The sequence below is a fragment of the Heptranchias perlo genome, unplaced genomic scaffold (genome assembly GCF_035084215.1).
Source record: "Heptranchias perlo isolate sHepPer1 unplaced genomic scaffold, sHepPer1.hap1 HAP1_SCAFFOLD_122, whole genome shotgun sequence".
In the NCBI taxonomy this organism is placed as follows: Eukaryota; Metazoa; Chordata; class Chondrichthyes; order Hexanchiformes; family Hexanchidae; genus Heptranchias; species Heptranchias perlo.
Genome location: NW_027138451.1, coordinates 776,932 through 784,971, shown reverse-complemented (window position 1 = coordinate 784,971; position 8,040 = coordinate 776,932). Strand labels below are relative to the sequence as shown.

General features: G+C 43.5%; 1 non-coding gene across 1 annotated transcript; it reads left to right on the top strand.

Moving 5' to 3' along the window:
* Window positions 1-5,505: 5,505 nt before the first annotated feature.
* trnat-ugu (transfer RNA threonine (anticodon UGU)) lies at window positions 5,506-5,578 on the top strand. The gene has a single exon. It is a non-coding gene; the product is annotated as a tRNA-Thr (tRNA).
* The last annotated feature ends 2,462 nt before the right edge of the window (window positions 5,579-8,040 follow it).

The window sequence follows — 8,040 nt, the reverse complement described above, 5'->3', positions numbered from 1 at the left end:
TTAATTGACTTGTCCGTCAGATTTACAGTCTGAGACGTTCACCGTTTCAATGTGTCCTTCGGCTGTAATATTGTCCTTATCACAGGGTGTACATTTGAAGTCGTCTGGTGCATTTTTCTGACTGGTTTTGTTCCAGATTATTCAGCTCGTGTAATAAGATTGTAAATACTGATTCGGCAAAACAAGGATCGGAATAGACTGTTTACGATTTCGGTATGAAATCAATTCAAATAAATAAATAAACATTTTAAATTAAAACTATACACGAATCGGGAGTTCCACCCTCAGTATCATCGAATCTTTGAAATTCACACTCTGAGCAGGGCTTTAATAATTGTTTTTAGACTTTGATTAGTTATCTTTAATATTATTGGCTTCTCAGCTCTTTTGTAAAAAGTATTTTTTAACGTGGAATTGAACCCAGTTCACAGCAGTGAAAACATTGTGTCATAACTGGACCACTTGTCCAAATTACCGCCCAATGATTCCTGCGTGCGCTGGTCGGCAGGATTCCGATATGGGACCCGGCACATGGGGCCACCGAAAGAAATAATGTTTTTTGATAGCGCCCTTCACACCCCAGGACGTCCCAAAGCGCTTTACAGACAATGAAGCACTTTTGGTAGTGCAGTCACTGCTGACATGTAGGAAACGAGGCAGTCAATTTTCGCACAGCAAGATCCCAAGCACAGTGATGTGACAATGACCAGATAATGTATTGTAATGACGCGAGTGGAGAGATGAATATTGAACGGGGTAGCAGGGAGAATTAATTGTCCTTAAAGGTGAAGAGAAGGTGATTGTATCAATTCGAGTTTTGACCTTTGTAATGTTTTTCTTTCCATATTTTTATCTTCTTCAGATTCAAACTGATCAGAAAATTGACAACTGAACTCTCAATGGATTTTCGATCAAACTGTCACTCAAAATGAACAATGTTACAAATAAAGAAATAAACCGGATTGAGACGGTTCACTTCACTTCACTGAAACGTCAAATTCCGGTTAAACCGGCGCGGCGGAGTCACAGCAGCTCATCGCTGATCTGCACCTCAACTCCATTTAGCGAAATAGAAACTGGAAATCTCATGTATTGAGACGAGTTTACTAATTTCCTGCAAAATGAAGATCATTAAACCAGCAAAACATTCCATGCCCTGATTAAACACACAGCAAGGGGATGTGTCGAATATAAAGCAAGAAACCCGCGATTTTATTGTTACACGGATAGAATCCCGTGCTCAATATTAACATTAACACTGAGCGCCAGGTCTGGATCTGACCCGTTTTCCCCGTGGTGCGGGACCCCGTCCGCGTTTATATTTACCAAAAAAAAGAAAATCAGAAAATAATAATCAGACCCAGCAGAATTGGGGATTGTTCGTATTTTACAGGACAGGATGAGGCCACTTGGCCCGTCGGGTTGGATAGTAAATTCTGTTCACATTCTCCGCTCGGTGTTGTTCTCCGTGTACATTTTTAGTTTACCGATTTGTCTTTTATTTTATTTCCCCTCTCTCTATTTTTCAGGCTGAGTGCGAAAGAGATTCGCTTTGGAGGCTGAACACTTTGATCAAAGATTTGAAAATTGCTAATTCTGATTGTAGGTTTCTCGGAGACCCAGCGGGAGTTCGGTTGTCAGTTTCCTGATTGGTCGGAAACAGCAAAGCCAACTTGCGACAAGAAAGAAAACAATGAATGGACAACATCAACAAAATGAAATTAAGAGAAAGATCCAAGCAGAGTCTTAACCACCCCTGCCCCTGGTTTAAGATCTTGTGCAGAAACTTTGCAACAGCGGCCGCGTGGCCTAGTGGATAAGGCGTCTGACTTCGGTATTAAACGCGATGATATCAGAAGATTGCAGATTGAAGTCCGGCCGTGGTCGTTTTTGCATTTTTTCCAACGGGCGCCGGCACTGTTGAACACCCGACCGTTTCTGACAGTAACTGACCGAATGGAACGGAAATACGTAAATTCCTTTGCTTACAGAAGTGGACCCGACATTTTCAACATTGTCGATCTGGGTGCACGGGCAGGAAATAGTGTAAAAGTGACTTTATTTCTACTGTTTGGATCCAGAAATGGTCGGCTAATCAATTGTTTCTGTTCGTAAGGGTCCGAATCCCATCCCCGTCGTTATTGTATTGAACATTTGAGGCGGCCCTACGTAAGTTTTGAACAATCAAAATGGGCTTGAATGTTATTATTATCTGTCCGACAGCGGTGTTTTAAGTCTGTGTCCCTGGATTGTTTATATTTTGTTTCAATGAAGAGGAATAATTGGAATTTTTCACCTCATCTCATGGGATAAAGTTCGAGTAGAGAGGAAGGTTCGGAGAGAGATTGTTCTGTCCTTCCTTGCTGCCTCTGTTGTTTGCAGCGAATGGAAAATTGGCGGGAACAGCAAATGATATGGGAGGTGGAACATAAAGGGTTAACTTTATCCATCAAGAAGAAATCTAATTTCAAACCTTTTCAACAATCTTCAATCAGCCCAGTTATTAGATTTGTACCAAGTCTGTACATATTTATCTTTTCTCTGTCTCGTCCTCTGCAAACTTTGAAATTCTGCCCCGTCCATCCAAGTCCATGTTGTACGCTATCAGGCCTTCTTTACCAAAATCGTTTTCAATGTGCGACTTGCGTTATCAAGTAAGACCTTGCAGAATGTATGAGGTCAGAAACTGCATTATTGTCTGTATGTGCAACGTAATAAAGTGCTTCCTGATTTCACCAGTGAAAATCCGAGCTCTAATTTTATGCCCCGCACCACCCCCACCACCAGAGGAAATAGTTTCTCTGTATCTACTCTTCCGAATCGTTTTATCATTTTATATACCTCAATCAGATCAACCATTCAAACTGAAAGCGACAGAATCCGAGTTTATGCAACATGTCTTCATAATTTAAATCTTTAAGACCAGTTATGATTCTGGTAATCTGCGCTGCACCCCCTCCAAGGCCAATCTATCCTTCCTGAGGGGCGGTGCCCAGAACTGAACGCAGTTCTACAGATGTACTGAAGCATAACTTCCTCCTCTTTGTATTCCAGTCCCCTTAAAATAAAGGTCAACATCCCTTTAACCTTTTTGATGACCTTTTTTTATTGTCCAATCGTTTTTAGTGATTTGTGTACATGGACACACAAATCCCTTTGCTCCTCCACTGTTCCTAATCTCTCGACATTGAGAACATTTTCCGATTGATTGGATCCAAAGTGAATTACCTCACACTTCCCCTCATTGAACTCCATTTAACACAGTTTTGCGAGTCACTTAATCTGTCTCTGTCCCTTTGTAACTTTCTGATCCCATCCACACAGGTAACTGTGCCTCCGATCTAACTGTCATCTGCAAACTTGGATACAAAACTTTCTATTCATTCATCCAGGAAATATTTGGAGCACATTCCCGAGTGTTCACTGAAATCCGGTTCCTTAATATTTTGAGGAATCCTTGAAATCCAACGTTGTTTCCCCACAGAGGTTTCAGTGAGCGCTGCAGTAAATCTCGTCCACGGGACATTAGTGAAAACCCTCATTTTTTGCTGTTCAATCAGAATTGTCTTTGCATCCCGTGCTGGCGAGTCAGGGATTAGTGTTCCAAGAATCAGGAATATGATCTGGAACCACATCTTGCTCACTGCGCTCCTGGAGAAATATGAGTTCGATTTTTATGTTTGATCCGCTCGATCAGATTGAATTTGACCCAGAAACAGGAAGCGGTTTCGGTGAAACTGATCCGAGGGGGAAGCGCGAAGGTGGTTGAAGCGATGAGCTGCACAGTGATTGGATCCAGCCCGTGTGGCTCGGGATCCCGGTCTGGTCTCTGTCGCCGACACTGTTTTCTCCCTGATCGGTTTCACTCTGCTTTCACCAATTGCCCCAGGGACCACCGTTTATATCTGGATTCAGCACCAGGCAGAGAGATAGAAACAACTGTCTGGTGTTTATTGACCTGATCGGGAGGTTAATGTCACCGACGGCTGATTCACTGAGATCTCCAGGCCTGTTCTCTGCCGCCATTTGCTTTGGTTCCCTGTTCGACGCTTGTTCTCTCCGGGTGAAGGAGACAGATTTTCTCTTTCACCAGTTTGTTACAATACTGGACCTGCCTCATTTTCTGTGTGAATAACTGGGATAAGTGGACGGAGCAGGGACAGAGAAGGCTGTTGGAACCCGGAGCGGAACAAGGTCTCACTGTTGTCGGACCAGAATTATTTCATTATCATTATAATCCTGCAATTGCTGGGACCTCGAGCCACAATGATGAATTCACAACGTGCGCCATTATCGATAGGTAAATGTTGCAGAAAGTGAGATACGGGAATTTGTGATTTGCCCAATAATTTCTGGAACATTTCCGCCGCTCCTCCGAAAGGCTCGGTTAAACGATAAAAGTTGTTTTCGTCGCTCAGCCCACGTTTGCCTTCAACGGCGATCGCCAATTCGCTGTATTTACGCAATTATTCGCGCCGCAGCCAATTAAGATTGTTCAATAACGGCAAATAAAGTATGAGGCAGCAAAAAGTGACTGAGAAAAGTCACAGACTTCAGCCTCTCAGCTTCTCTCCTGCCATCTCACTCTCAGGCTCAGTCTTTTGTTCCTTTTCAGTCGAGTTTATTTCTGATCCCTCCCATCTTCCTTCCTTCTATCCATCACTGCCATCTTTCGTGGAAAAATACGTTCCTGCCGTCTGCAGCTATGAAAAAATCTGAGACGCCAATTGGTGATTTTTCACTTAAAATGGAAGCGTAGTGGGACTTAACAGGGATTCGATCTCCGGACTTCTCATTTATCAATCAGTGAAAACCTCAAAGTGAAAATAAGACCCGAAGTTCAACGAAACGCTGGCATTTGACCATGCAGCCATGTAAAACTTCGCTGCCACCCACAGCCGATCAGCCATCCTTTCAGACGGTTCCTGTTCATTCAATCTCGCTTTCTATTCCGATGTACAGCATCATCGAGTTGTACACTAATTATTTCAAGTGAACAATATCAACATCTCTTCACCAAATTTTGAATGTCCAACTTGTCTTATCCAGTAAGACTTTCTAAAATTAAAATGATCTGAAGCAAAATTGCCGTTTGTGTGAGAATAGGTACACCGGGTAGACTAGCGCTAATACACATTTCCTAATGTAAAACAAACTATTGTGCAGTAGTTGCCGGAGGTCACCCACAGGAGGAGGTCAGGGCCGGGTGTATCACACACAGTACTCACTAACATTTCGTGGGAAGAGATCAGAAATGCAATAGGGTAAGACCAGATAGTGTGGAGAGAGTGTGGGATTAAAACAGGATGAATAGGACTAGATATAAGATGTACTGACAGGGGATAAGGAAGAGAAGGTCACGACTGATTTCCATGGTTTCTCAGGCTGAGACCGTTGAACAAAAGATCGATGTTATTGCGCAGACGCTCTGAAGGGGAAGGCTCAACAAAGTCGCTTGACAAAGGTATCAATACCATAACGTTGGGAAAGATTTAAAGCAATGTGGGCGCTGTGGCTCAATGGTTAAAGCACCTGTCTTGTAAACAGAGCATCCTGGGTTCAAATCCCAGCGGTGCCTTCAAGTTCATGTTGTTTGTTTCTTTGCTTCCATTTTTCCACCCGTTGTGCTCCAGAGAGCAGCGAGAACAATCTTTCCTTCTCCTCATTGGCAGCCTCCAGAAGCCCTTGCTTTTTGCTTCCCAGCCTCTCTGTGTTGACTGCCGATTTAAATTAGTTCCACAGATTCCCATCCACGGGTTTCCAATTGCATCGAATCATCTCCGTGAGGTTAAAGTGCCCCCTGCTCCTTTATATTTCCATTAAATAATATCAATCAATTGCGGAATAAAAATTCAGCTGTTCGCTGATGTTCTGTATTTTCCCAAATCAAGTCGACAGGAGGGAACGAATCTTTGTCTGAGGACGTTGGACAAACTGATTCTCGGGGAGAGCTAAACATTCATGGTGGAGATTAAAGACACACCAACACCGCGGGACCGCTTCTGGTCAACGACTTTAATTCTTAAACCAGAGCTGTTTTAGCGAAGAGATTGAAGAGCTGGATTCTAAATCTAAGGGGATTCCGACCCGCCGGTTTAACCGGATTTGCACGGTTCACTTCACTTCAATAGGAAAACATTCGACAATTTCAAAAGTTTCATCCCCTGATTCTCGAGACCGGACAGGAAGTGAAATTTCAAATTGGTTTTGCAGTTACAGCAACAAGATTCTTCTCAATATCAGAAAAACGGAGTGTTTCAAACTGCAGGGAGTGAATTTACCGCAGATTCGGAGCCAGCGCTCTCCACTATGTTCTTATCTAGAACACTCTTAGAATTATAGTCATAGAATGGTTCCAGCACAGAAAGAGTACATTCGGCCCGTCGAGTCCGTGCCGGCTCTCTGCAAGAGCAATCCAACTAACCCCATTTCCCCGCTCTATACTCGAAGCTCTGCAATTATTTTCCCTTCAAGTACTGATTCAATTCGCTTTTGAAAGCCACGAGTGAATCTGCCTCCACCACCCCCTCAGGCACTGCATTCCAGATCACAACCATCGCTGTGTCAAAAACTTTTTTCTTATGTCGCCTTTGGTTCATTTGCCCATGACCTTAAATCTATGCCCTCTGGTACTTGACCCCTCCGCCAATGGGAACAGTTTCTCTCTATCTACTCTGTCCATACCCTTCATGATGTTGAATACCTCGATCAAATCTCCTCCAAGATTTTGGCTCAATGGTGAACAACCCCAGCTTCTCCAGTCTATGCACGGAACTGAAGTCCCTCATCCCTGGAATCATTCTCGTAAATCTCTTCTTCAACCTCTCTAATCCTTCACATCCTTCCGAATGTGCGGTGCCCAGAACTGGAAACAATACTCTCGTTGTGGCTCAACCACTGCTTTATAAAGGTTCAACATAACCTCCCTGCTTTTGAACTCTCTGTATCTATTTATTAAGCCCAGGTTCCCGTATGCTTTCTTAACCGCATTCTCAACCTGCCCTACCATCTTCACTGATTTGTGTACGGAGACCCGCAGATCTCTCTGTTCCTGCGCCCCTATTAGAATTGTACCCTTTAGTTTATATTGTTTTTCCTCGTTCCATCACTCTTCCCTTCCGCCGATACTTCTCAGGACTTAAAACTCAGTTTAATTACACGAACTTATCATTTTTTAATTTATCCCGTTTCTCTCCCCCTCTGTCTGTATCGAACGTGGTTTCCTCACATGTTGCGACCCCGCCCGAACTCCATCCGTCTCTGTGTTCAGACAAAGGAACTGGCTGAAGTGTCACATCATCCTGGGGGATTTCAGCGTGTGACTGAGGCTTGCCCGGACACTGGATTCCGTTCAAAGAGTTTCATCAAGAGGTGTTTCAATACGGTGAGGTCATCTTTACTGCCTGGAGATTATAATGTCCAGACGGGCAGTGAGACTGAATGGGGACTGAGTGCAGAGATTGGAATGGAAGCACAGCAGATTCACTTTGGCCTGGCCATGTTTTCATTTCTTCTCTATGAATCCCCTGAGCTGGCGATCAGCCTCCTCCTTGAGAGCGATTCGCCAATCCAGATCAGAGGGAATTAAGTATCAAGAAAGTCGAGTGGGACTGGAGCCCCTTGTTTGACAAATTTATTGGAGTTTTTTGAGGATGTAACCAGCAGGGTAGATCAAGGGAAACCAGTGGCTGTAGTTTACATGTATTTTCAAAAGGCATTCGATAAGTTCCCACATGAAAGGTTGTTCCATTAAGTAAGGGCGCATGGGGTTGGGGGTAATATATTAGCATGGATAGAAGATTGGTTAACGGAGAGAAAGCAGAGAGCAAGGATAACGGGTCATTCTCAGGTTGTCAGTCTGTAATTAGTGAGGTGCCGCAAGGATCGGTGCTTGGGCCTAAGTTATTTACAATCTACATTAATTAATTAGATAAAGGGAACGAGTGTACTGTATCCACCTTTGCTGACGATACAAAGCTCGGTGGCAAAGCAATTTGTGAGGAGGAGACAAAGAATCTGCAAAGGGATATAAAAAAAATT